The sequence below is a fragment of the Odocoileus virginianus genome, chromosome 2, assembly GCF_023699985.2.
Source record: "Odocoileus virginianus isolate 20LAN1187 ecotype Illinois chromosome 2, Ovbor_1.2, whole genome shotgun sequence".
Taxonomy (NCBI): Eukaryota; Metazoa; Chordata; class Mammalia; order Artiodactyla; family Cervidae; genus Odocoileus; species Odocoileus virginianus.
In genome coordinates, this window is record NC_069675.1 from 17845408 (window position 1) to 17857529 (window position 12122).

The 12122-nt window shown below is 38.9% G+C and overlaps 1 non-coding gene across 1 annotated transcript; it reads left to right on the forward strand.

Annotated features, from left to right (window-relative positions):
• Positions 1 to 365: 365 nt before the first annotated feature.
• TRNAC-ACA (transfer RNA cysteine (anticodon ACA)) lies at positions 366 to 438 on the forward strand. Its single transcript has one exon. It is a non-coding gene; the product is annotated as a tRNA-Trp (tRNA).
• Positions 439 to 12122: the final 11684 nt, after the last annotated feature.

The following is a 12122-nucleotide window of genomic DNA, read 5'->3' on the forward strand; positions in this document are numbered from 1 at the left end:
GACATGGGTTCGATCCCTGGGTTGGGAAGACCCCCTGGCGAAGGGAAAGGCTACCCACTCCAACATTCTGGCCTGGAGAATTCCAGGGGCTATATAGTCCATGGGATCATAAGGAGTCGGACACGACTGAGCGACATTCACTTTGATTTACTTCTAACTCATCCTTCAAGTTTCAGTGGGAATGTTACCTCCTCAAAGAAGCCCTCCTGATGCATAGACATGGCTGAGTCCTCCATCTCCTGGAACATCCTTGTCTTATCACACATCATGCTGCAACAACTTGTTTAAAAGTCAGTGTCCCTAAACAGGCTGAATCTTCCATGAAATCAGGGATTCTATTTATTTACACCATCTATGACAGGACTTCCCTGCTGGCTCAGATGGTAAAGCGTCTGCCTCCAATGCAGGAGACCCAGGTTCAATCCCTGGGGCGGGAAGATCTCCTGGAGAAGGAAATGGCAAACCACTCCAGTACTCTTGCCTGGAAAATTCCATGGATGGAGGAGCCTGGTAGGCTACAGTCCATGGGGTCGCAAAGAGTCGGACATGACTGAGCGGCTTCAGTGTCAATGTCATGACTCACACAGGGCTTCCCAAGTGGTGCTAGTGGTAAAGAACCCACCTGCCAATGCAGGAGACACAAGAGACATGGGTTCAACATACAACATACACACATGCCTCACACAGCAACAAGCACACAGCAGGAGCTCAATAAACGTTTGTTCAATGGATGAATGATTTATTGGTGCTATAATGATAAACTGGATTCTATAAGATTTATCCTTTGACAATCTGGAAACATCATGAACTGATTTTAATGCTTTCAATTACTTGCTTTCATTATTATGTGTTGCTCCATGATGTAATGGTTCAGGGCAGAGTCCTGAGGATGCCTGCCTTGTTTCAAGTCCAGCCTACCCTCATTCACCATATGCCTTGGGCAGCCACTACCTTCCCTGTACCTTTCTTTCTCCATCTGTCATATGCTGTGTTGAGGATGAGTCAGTATGTATAAACCACTTAGAATAGTACCTGGTACAACTTACATAAACACTGCATAAGTCAGAGTTATTGTTACTTTGAGATATTTTTATTTAACAAGAGCCTTGCTATTATGAAATCCTTTGATCATTAGGGGTAGATCCCAAAGATGAGTAATTTAAAGTACAGTGAAATCACCAAGTGTGGACAGTATTGTTAAAAGCTCATTAAAAAATACCTGACACAGTATTTAATGCATAAAGACATTCAAATTTTTAATGGCTAAAACAAAAGAAAATTGAAAGTAAGATATAGAAAGTGGTTAAAAGATTTGTAATAGAATAGGAATTCAATGGTTTATATTTTTAAAAATCATGACAAAACTCTAGTTTTAAAATATAGGTTTCCCACAAAGAGCTTTTTCCAAAAAAATTGTAAATAATGCATAGTAATAAAATTAGAAGTATTTGGAAAATAACCTGTATTTCTAAAAATATAATCAAGATTATTTCTAAATGATAGAAAAATACATTATCCAAACTAAAACTAAGCCTTATTTACAAGCCATGCAGCAAAGATACTGGATTAAGCATCAAAGAACTTTCTTATTTCCAGGAGATACAAGGGACGCCTCAATTTAGAAACCAGACTTCACCCTTCAGGCTAAATCAATACACAGTTTCTGTCAGCATCCAAAATATGGCACAGATTCAGGACCTGGCAAGATATTAATTAAGGAAAGGAATGATTAGAACCAAAATCTAGAATCATTCAGGAGTAAAAACAAGGCCTTTGATGACACAGAATCAAGTCAAAACCCAAGGTTTCCCCCACTTAATAAATGTGGAATGTTGTGTGTGTGTGTGTGTGTGTGTGTGTGTGTGTGTTTATTGTTCAGTCATGTCCAATTCTTTTTGACCCCATGGACTATATAGCTCACCAGGTTCCTCTGTCCATGGAATTCTCCAGGCAAGAATAGTGGAGTGGGTAGCCAGTCCCTTCTCCAGGGGATCTTCCAGAGCCAGGGATGGAACCCGGGTCTCCTGTATTGCAGGCAGATTCTTTACCGCCTGAGTCACCGGGGAAGCCCAGAATGTTGTGACAGTGACCTAATTATCCACACCTCAGTTGTCTCACATGTAATTTGGGTACAAAAAAATACCTTACGGGCTTTTAAGGTGCATAAGTTAGTTAGTATCTGTAATATGCTACACAATGCTTAGCTCATAATAAACCCTCAAAAACTGTTCACTGTTACCATATTTATCACACTGATTTCCATTGCACCCTAAGTGGTGCTTTCCTATTATATGTGACCATGTATATCATTTGTGAAGTTATTTAATATTTGAGTTTATTTGTATTTACATCAGGAAAGATCTTCAGCTTTAGAACTAAAAAAGTCTGAGAATCAATTCTAGCTGCTTCATGTACACATAGTGAAACTTTAAGTGAGCAGTTTTAACTCCCTCAGCTTCAGTTTCCTCATCTTTAAGATAAAATAAGACCTACCTTGCTGAGTTGTAATAAAAGTTAAGTGAATTAATCTGTGTAAAGCACCAGACACAAAATGATGCTTCATACACTGCAACAATGTTATAGGAACTAAAGAGAGAGGAGATGACTGTTACATTAACCACTCATTGGGATATGCAAATTCAGTGGAAGAAAGAAAATTTCAAACTGATGCCAGTTCACCAGCAGACAAAAAATCCCTGATGAAGTGACTCTGGGTTGCCATTCCGAATGACTGAAATAACCTCTTATGGTATTAGATAATTAGAAAATATTTTAATACTTGAAAAAAAAGGCATTTGTGTATTTTAGCAGTATAGAAAAGAAGCCCTACTTGGTATGATTTGCTCTGATGATATATTTATCAGAATCAGTTCATTTTTCTACTACAGAATGCTCTTTGATATCATTAACCTACAGAAATAACTGTAGGAAAGTAAAGCAAGGCCATTCAAAGGGTGAGGTAACAAAGAACTTTTTTTCACTCCTGAAGTCTGCATGAATTAATGCAGCAAATAACAGTCCTCCAGAATCCAGGAAGGAAGTAATCAGAGAGCAGCTGACACAAAGGCCCTCAAAAATTTTTCTGATGATGTATATTAATCACATTAATATTGATGCTTAGAGAGAAGACACTGGGCAATCATTTAATAACGCAACTTCTCTGCAAAACTACAAAATCCATAGATCTAAAAATCTAAATTACATCATAAATCACATGATCAATGTGCTCCCTGTTGACTCTGGAGGCGATGTTTGGGTTTAATAGGGAAAATATTGTACTTGAACTCAGACCACCCAATTTTAAAACTCCAGTCTGCCACTTACGGCTGAATGAACATGGCAGCTCACCAGTCTGCCCAGGTCTCAATTTTCTCCCCATAGGATGAGGATGAAATTACTTTAGCATGCATTTGTGAAGACTACATGAGAAAAAGTATATTCATTACTGGCTCAAAATAGACACTATAATTAGTTGAATATTAGTTCAACAAATTATTAAATGAATCAAAGATTACTTTTCACATAAAATAATTACAAGAGCAAACATTTATTGTTTATTTACTATGTATCAGCTGCTATTCTAAACATTTTTAATGAATTATCCCATTTTTTTCTACCATATAATCTAGCAACCCCACTTCTGGGTACACAGTCAAAGGAATTAAAATCAAGATCTTAAAGAGCTATCTGCACTTCCATGTCCATTACAACACTATTTCACAATAGCCATGATACAGAAAAAACCTAAATGCTCATCAGCAAATGCATGGATAAATAAAATATGGCATATATATAGAATAGAATATTATTCAGTCTTTTAAAAAAGGAAATGCTGCCTTATGCAACAACATAGGTGAACCTAAAGGACATACTAAGTGAAATAAACCAGTCACAGAAGACACATTCTGCATGATTCCATTTATATGCTGCTGCTGCTGCTAAGTCACTTCAGTCGTGTCCGACTCTGTGCGACCCCAGAGACGGCCGCCCAGCGGGCTCCTCTGTCCCTGGGGAGATATCTAAAATACACCAGAGAAACAGAGAGGAGAATGGTGGCTGCCAGAGGCTGGGGGAGAGAAAAGTGCCGAATCACTCTTCACTGGGAGTAAGTGTAACGTCTCCTACATGCAAGATGAGTAAGTTCTAGAGATCCATTGTACAGCATAATGTCTGTAGTTGACAATACCGTATTGTGCATGTAAAGGTTTTTAAAAGGGTAGATCTTATGTTAAGTGTTCTTAAAGCAAGAAAAAGAAAAAAAATTTTTTAAACCTATGAGAAAAGTTTTTATTATCTTTCTTCTCATTTGAGAAGTAGGTTGAGAGAGGTTAAATAAACAGTCACTGTTTGCATGGAATATAAGTGCCAAAACCAGAGTAAGATACAAGGTTTTCTCACAACAAACCCTATATGTCTCCAAATTATCAGTTTTCTTTTTTTTTTTTTCATTTATTTTTATTAGTTGGAGGCTAATTACTGTACAATATTGTAATGGGTTTTGTCATACATTGACATGAATCAGCCATGGATTTACATGTATTCCCCATCCTGATCCCCTCTCCCACCTCCCTCTCGACCCAATCCCTCTGGGTCTTCCCAGGGCACCAGGGCCGAGCACTTGTCTCATGCATCCAACCTGGGCTGGTGATCTGTTTCACTATAGATAATATACATGTTTCGATGCTGTTCTCTCAAAACATCCCACCCTCGACTTCTCCCACAGAGTACAAAAGTCTGTTCTGTACATCTGTGTCTCTTTTTCTGTTTTGCATATAGGGTTATCATTACCATCTTTCTAATTCCATATATATGTGTTAGTATACTGTAATGGTCTTTATCTTTCTGGCTTACTTCACTCTGTATAATGGGCTCCAGTTTCATCCATCTCATTAGAACTGATTCAAATGAATTCTTTTTAATGGCTGAGTAATATTCCACGGTGTATATGTACCACAGCTTCCTTATCCATTCGTCTGCTGATGGGCATCTAGGTTGCTTCCATGTCCTGGCTATTATAAACAGTGCTGCGATGAACACTGGGGTGCACATGTCTCTTTCAGATCTGGTTTCCTTGGTGTGTATGCCCAGAAGTGGGATTGCTGGGTCATATGGCAGTTCTATTTCCAGTTTTCAAATCATGTATTAACATCAGAACACTTTATTCAAATGAAATATGTAGAGAACCCAGATGTATATTACAGATAAAAACTGAGCAACCTGACAACAAAGGAAACTATAAGCAAGGTGAAAAGACAGCCCTCAGATTGGGAGAAAATAATAGCAAACGAAGCAACAGACAAAGGATTAATCTCAAAAATATACAAGCAACTCCTCCAGCTCAACTCCAGAAAAATAAATGACCCAATCCAAAAATGGGCCAAAGAACTAAACAGACATTTCTCCAAGGAAGACATACAGATGGCTAAAAAACACATGAAAAGATGCTCAACATCACTCATTATCAGAGAAATGCAAATCAAAACCACAATGAGGTACCATTACACGCCAGTCAGGATGGCTGCTATCCAAAAGTCTACAAGCAATAAATGCTGGAGAGGGTGTGGAGAAAAGGGAACCCTCTTACACTGTTGGCGGGAATGCAAATTAGTACAGCCGCTATGGAAAACAGTGTGGAGATTTCTTAAAAAACTGGAAATAGAACTGCCATATGACCCAGCAATCCCACTTCTGGGCATACACACCGAGGAAACCAGTTCTGAAAGAGACACGTGCACCCCAGTGTTCATCGCAGCACTGTTTATAATAGCCAGGACATGGAAGCAACCTAGATGCCCATCAGCAGACGAATGGATGAGGAAGCTGTGGTACATATACACCGTGGAATATTACTCAGCCATTAAAAAGAATGCATTTGAATCAGTTCTAAGGAGATGGATGAAACTGGAGCCCATTATACAGAGCGAAGTAAGCCAGAAAGATAAAGACCATTACAGTATACTAACACATATATATGGAATTTAGAAAGATGGTAACGATAACCCTATATGCAAAACAGGAAAAGAGACTCAGACGTATAGAACACACTTGTGGACTCTGGGAGAAGGCGAGGGTGGGATGTTTCAAGAGAACACCATTGAAACATGTATATTATCTAGGGTGAAACAGATCACCAGCCCAGGTTGGGTGCAGGAGACAAGTGCTCGGGCCTGGTGCACTGGGAAGACCCAGAGGGATCGGGTGGAGAGGGAGGTGGGAGGGGGGACCGGGATGGGGAATACATGTAAATCCATGGCTAATTCATTTCAATGTATGACAAAAACTACTGTAATGATGTAAAGTAATTAGCCTCCAACTAATAAAAATAAATGGAAAAAAAAAAAACTGAGCAACCTGGATTCGATCAGGGACTGAATCTTTACCCTCATCATGGCCTTAGAAAGATCTCACCAGATCCCTGGGACTCAAAAAACCACAGCATGAAAGTCATTGCTCCAAGGATCACATCTTTTTCACATTTATGATTGTGACAGTTTGCAACCCACCGGAAAGGTCTATGACAAGTAATAATTTGTCAGGTTTCTAAGCTATTAATTGAATCTTGCATAGCAAAACTGTCGGGAACAAGCCATTAAGCTGGTAAGTGAGTTCTTTAGAAGCATGAGAATATGTTCAGGTTATACACATGTTCAGATTTATAACACATGTATGATCTGGGAGAAAGTCAGGTACCTGGGCTAACACTTCCATGCTTATGAATCAGGGGATACCTGAAGAACTGGGACATACTATTGGCAAAATATCTAGATTCTACAGGACCTGACTACTGCAAACAGGCAAAGTATGTCCTTGATTTTATTGTAAGGAATGTCACATTACTCTGCACGTTACTCCTCAACATTTCCTAGAGTTGCCAGATTTAACAAATGAAAATGTGAAACACCCAGTTTAACTTCAACTTCAGATAAACAACAAATGCTTTTCTTTTTACAAATATATTCTAGATATTTCATTGCTCAACACTAAACAATTATTCTCATTTTCTTAAACTATTTTTGTGTTATATATGCTTACTTAGGAAGCCAGATTATTAATAGATATTTGCTGGATCATCAAAAAAGCAACAGAGTTCCAGAAAAACATCTATTTCTGCTTTATTGACTATGCCAAAGCCTTTGAATGTGAGAATCACAATAAACCGGAAAATTCTGAAAAACATGGGAATACCAGACCACCTGACCTGCCTCTTAAGAAACCTATATGCAGGTCAGGAAGCAACAGTTAGAAATGGACATGGAACAGCAGACTGGTTCCAAACAGGAAAAGGAGTATGTCAAGGCTGTATATTGTCACCCTGCTTATTTAACTTATATGCAGAGTACATCATGAGAAACACTGGGCTGGAGGAAGCACAAGCTGGAATCAAGATTGCCGGGAGAAATATCAATAACCTCAGATATGCAGATGACACCATCCTTATGGCAGAAAGTGAAGAAGAACTAAAAAGCCTCTCGATGAAAGTGAAAGAGGAGAGTGAAAAAATTGGCTTAAAGCTCAACATTCAGAAAACTAAGATCATGGCATCTGGTCCCATCACTTCATGGCAAATAGACGGGGAAACAGTGGAAACAGTGGCTGACTTTATTTTTCTGGGCTCCAAAATCACTGCAGATGGTGATTGCAGTCATGAAATTAAAAGATGCTTACTCCTTGGAAGGAAAGTTATGGCCAACCTAGACAGCATATTAAAAGCAGAGACATCACTTTGCCAACAAAGTTTCATCTAGTCAAATTTATGGTTTTTCCAGTAGTCATGTATGAATGTGAGAGTTGGACTCTAAAGAAAGCTGAGCACAGAAGAAATGATGCTCTGGAACTGTGCTGTTAGAGATGACTATTGAGAGTCTCTTGGACTTCAAGGAGATCCAACTAGTCCATCCTAAGGAGATCAGTTCTGGGTGTTCATTGGAAGGACTGATGTTGAAGCTGAAACTCCAATACTTTGGCCACCTGATGTGAAGAGCTGACTCATTTGTAAAGACCCTGATGCTGGGAAAGATTGAGGGCAGGAGGAGAAGGGGACAACAGAGGATAAGACGGTTGGATGGCATCACCAACTCAATGGACATGGGTTGGGTGGACTCCAGCATTTAGAGATGGACAGGGAGGCCTGGCGTGCTGTGGTTCATGGGGTCGCAAAGAGTCAGACACGACTGAGGAACTGGGGCCCAGGAGGCGCAACTACTGAGACTGTATGCCAAAACTACTGAAGCCCATGCATCCTAGAGCCTGCATGCTGCACCTACTGAGGAGCCTGAATGCTACTAAGGAAGCCAGCTCTCCTAGAGCCTGTGCTCTGCAACAAGAGAAGCCACCGCAATTAGAGAAAGACTGGGCAAAGCAATGAAGACCCAGTGCAGCTAAAAGCAAATAAATAAATAATGTTCTATGCTTATTTACTCAGAGTTCCAGAAGGAGAGAACATAAATAATAATAAAGAAGCAATATCTGAAGGCATAATAGCTGATAATTTTTAAGAGTTGATGAAAGATCAATAATTAGATGGAACAACTGACATACTCACAAGAAGGATAAATGGAAAGAATTCATACCAGTTTTATACCAAACACATAGTACTGACACTACAGAATGCCCAATACATTATCATATCATCTTGGAATATATTAAAGAAATGTAAATTTTGAGTTTACTCACAGGTGAATTCTAGGACTTAGCAAAATAAAACTTTCAAAGAAGGGGAAAATATAATTTCATAGCTAGAAAACCAAAAAATGAAAATATTTACCAAACTGGAATATTGTTAAAAAAAATTTTAATCACCAATCCAACCATAAAGAACATAATCAAAAAGAAAGGGGAAAGATACTTAAAAGGAAAACATATCAGAGAAGATTAAAAACTCCTTGATGAACTCAGAGTTTAAAACACGTAGTTTTACATAAATGAGCAGACACCTGGCCCTTTAGAAAGCTTGATTTCTTTACAAAGTTTTTTTTGCTAGACTTGAGAGAGTTTCTCATATCCCGACAGATTAAAATAATTTCTAATTATCCCCATAAACAACTTGAAAATATTGAAAAGCTTGCTTATTTTTCATCTAGTTTTGAAAGGACTGGAAAAGCATGGATTCTTAAAGAATATGACTTGCTCCACAATGAAAAGTATTTTTATTTCTTTGTGGCTGTAGCTCTGAGATTTTTTGTTTTCCTCTTCTCTACAACCAAAGGCACTTTCATATTTCCTTTGTTGCATATAAGTACTTTGCTTCTTACCACCATACAAGTCTATTGTTAAAGCTTAGAAATAATACATTTTTTTTCTGCTATTGGAGTATATTTCTGCTGTACAGTGAAGTGAATCAGCTATATGCATACATATATCCCCTCCCTCTTGGAGTTCCCTCCTCTCCCATCCCACCCATTTTGGTCATTTTGAGGTGAGTTTTCATCCAAAGTGAAGACAGACACAGAGGTGGAATAATGAGGATGGGAGTACACCCACATCAATGCAAGTACTCAGCATCAGTTACATGAAAGTTCAGTTCAGTTCAGTCATTCAGTCGTATCCAACTCTTTGTGACCCCATGAACTGCAGCATGCCAGGCCTCCCTGTCCATCACCAACTCCTGGAGTCCACCCAAACCCATATCCATCGAGTCAGTGATGCCGTCCAACCAACTCACCCTCTGTTGTCCCCTTCTCCTCCTGCTCTCAATCCTTCTCAGCATCAGGGTCTTTTCAAATGAGTCAGCTCTTTGCATCAGGTGGCCAAAGTATTGGAGTTTCAGCTTCAACATCAGTCCTTCCAATGAACACCCAGGACTGATCTCCTTTAGGATGGACTAGTTGGATCTCCTTGAAGTCCAAGGGACTCTCAAGAGTCTTCTCCAACACCACTGTTCAAAAGCATCAATTCTTCGGCGCTCAGCTTTCTTTAGAGTCCAACTCTCACACCCACACATGACCACTGGAAAAACCATAGCCTTGACTAGACGGACTTTTGTTGGCAAAGCAATGTCTCTGCTTTTTAGTATGCTGTCTAGGTTGGTCATAACTTTCCTTCCAAGGAGTAAGCATCTTTTAATTTCATGGCTGCAATCACCATCTGCAGTGATTTTGGAGCCCAGAAAAATAAAGTCAGCCACTGTTTCCACTATTTCCCTGTCTATTTGCCATGAAGTGATGGGACTGGATGCCATGATCTTAGTTTTCTGAATGTTGAGCTTTAAGCCAACTTTTTCACTCTCCTCTTTCACTTTCATCGAGAGGCTCTTTAGTTCTTCTTCACTTTCTGCCATAAGGGTGATGTCATCTCCATATTGTGAAAGACTGAGTGTTCAACACTGAAAGGTGAACAGAAATATACAATTCCTGCAAATCTGTCCTGCAATATTTGAACCATTTGGTAAATTTACTTCATTGGTTTGTATTTTAAGACCCTGTCCTTACCTCTGATGGAGAATGATTATGTGCAATGTTCACATGAAATTCTTTTCTGTATTATATAAAAGTGTATTAGTGAGATTATCTGTTTCATTGCCCCATGTCCCTTTTGGGTCCCCTACATAAAATAGTCTTCCAGAACTTAGTATCAAAAGACATTAAGTGCCTAAATGTCCAACAATAGGGACATGAATGAGTAAATTATGACATTTTCACATGACAGAGCATGATAGAAGCATTAAAATAATAACTTTGAAGACTATGTAGAAATGTGGAAAATGTTAACAGTGTAAGTGAGTAAAACAACACACAATGACATCTATACTGGGATTGCAGATGTATAAATATATAAACAGGGCAAGAATGAACATTCAAAGAGGGATTAGGAGTGGAATTATAGGTGTATTTTTCCCCTCTTTCAAAAAACATGGTTAGAGTAGTGCAAAAGAAAAATATTGGTTAGAAATTTTGGCCTCATGAAGTTTGGTGTTTATTCCTTGTGATTCTCTTTTATCTTGGGAGCAAGGATGCTCAGAACTCCATGTCATAGTCAAAAACTAATATTATATTACATTATGGATGGTACTTTTTTCCTTCTAAAGCTTTGCCTATAATCCATTTAATGTCCTTTTTAGAAGGACTGAAAACAACAAAAACACTTGACATCCTTATCTTCAAATATCTTGTAATAGGCTTAGACATACATTTTACATAGACAGAGATGCTAAGAGATACAGTATGATTAGACTGAGGTCTTGCTCTATTTGGAAGAATGCCACTTGAGAAAGGGTGCTCCTTTCAGTGCGTTACATCAGGGACTGCATGATATTGGTACAAATTACTGGAGATCACTTGGCTAAGGTGGATTTTCCAGATTTCTGCACTCTAAAGTTACTATCTTTCCCATTAAAGCAATAAACATTTAGAGGAAGACACTTTGAGATGCAATAAATATTCTGTTTCTCCTTAAACATTCATTCACTGATTTTTACTACCCATCAGTGGAACCTGACTGCAACAATTTTACTGTGATTTTTTTTGTATTCTAATGGTGATTTTTCTACTTCCCTTAATCTGTAAACATTTATTATTTCAAATTGTTCTAAAAGGACAATTTATCCCTTCTCCCTTTATATACTTATTCAGTTATTTGCTGATATCAGTATAGATTCACAGATATTTACTTCATTCTTTGGGTTATAATCCAATACTATCATTATTTATTTCATTTCTCGAAGTATTACAAATTTGGAGCTTCCCTGGTAGCTCAGGGGTAAAGAATCCACCTGTTAATGCAGGAGATGCCAGTTTGACCCCTGATCCAGGAAGATCCCACGTACCACACAGCAGCCGAGCCCGTGCACCCCAAGTATTGAGCCTGTGCTCTAGAGCCTGGGAACCGCAACTACCGAGCCCGTTCACGCAGCTACCGAAGCCTGAAAGTCCTAAAGCCCGTGCTCTACAAGAGAAGCCACCACAATGAGAAGCCCATGCATTGCAACAAAGAGTAGCCCCCACTCACCACAACTAGAGAGAGGCCTGCACAGCAACGAAGACCCAGCACAATTTTTAAACGTTACTGAAAATTTGGCCAATAGCTCTTTTGGCTCTTGTGCCCTTTTGAAATGAAACTAATTTTTTTCTCACCTCTTTGCTTTTTGACACCTCAAAAGGCACCAGGATCATCCTGTATTTTCCTTG